The following is a 783-nucleotide window of genomic DNA, read 5'->3' as shown; positions in this document are numbered from 1 at the left end:
TTGTGATTACAAGTTCTAGAACATCCTAATTAGTCCGGCACACACAAGTCAAACAATGAGTAAGAAAGAAAAAGTATGTTCGCTAGGCTCAAATCTCACAAGAAAAGCTTATATGCATTGACTCAAGTTCATCTCTATTGACAAAACCATGAAATATCAATACTCAACAAAAAATTCACCAGCTATATCAATAACCAATCATGCAAATTAAATTCGATCAAAACATGGTCATAATCCAAAAGGAAACAAGAGTATAAAGTGAAATTCAAGATTAGTAACCAACGATCCCAACACATCAATATCAGAATATCTCAATTTCAAACAATCAAATAAGTCAAAAAAATTGGCATGTTTATCCTTCCTCCCTCATTTAATCCGTTTTGTCCCAAAACATATGTCGAATTTAAAAACAAAAAGAAGGAAAAGGAATACTCCCAAATCTAGTGTCGAAAAAATTTAGACCATTTCTCGATTTGTGCGTGTCATCCTTGCGCAGTGGCCATGCTAATCTTTATCTGGGAAGTCAAAGTCTAGTGGCTCATAATTTTCAGCAGTTCTGCTAGCTAAGAAATCCGATATGGCACTTTCCTTTATAGCTTTTTGGCTTACGTATTCGATGTCAAATTCAGATAACAGCATCTGCCATCGGGCTTTTCGATGGGAGGATATCTGATTTCGCAATTAGTGAACTTCTTGCTCAGGTAGTAAATGGCCCTTTCCTTACTTCAGATTCATGATGCTGACCTAGAACACACCCAATTGAATTCTCGAATATGGATAAAT

At 35.6% G+C, this 783-nt stretch overlaps 1 pseudogene; it reads right to left on the bottom strand.

The window, feature by feature from the left end:
• Positions 1–450: 450 nt before the first annotated feature.
• On the bottom strand, positions 451–513 carry LOC120173547 (annotated as a pseudogene).
• Between the last annotated feature and the right edge of the window lie 270 nt (positions 514–783).

The sequence above is a fragment of the Hibiscus syriacus genome, unplaced genomic scaffold (genome assembly GCF_006381635.1).
Source record: "Hibiscus syriacus cultivar Baekdansim isolate YM2019G1 unplaced genomic scaffold, ASM638163v2 tig00111954_pilon, whole genome shotgun sequence".
Lineage (NCBI taxonomy): Eukaryota > Viridiplantae > Streptophyta > Magnoliopsida > Malvales > Malvaceae > Hibiscus > Hibiscus syriacus.
This window is presented reverse-complemented; position numbering and strand designations above follow the sequence as displayed.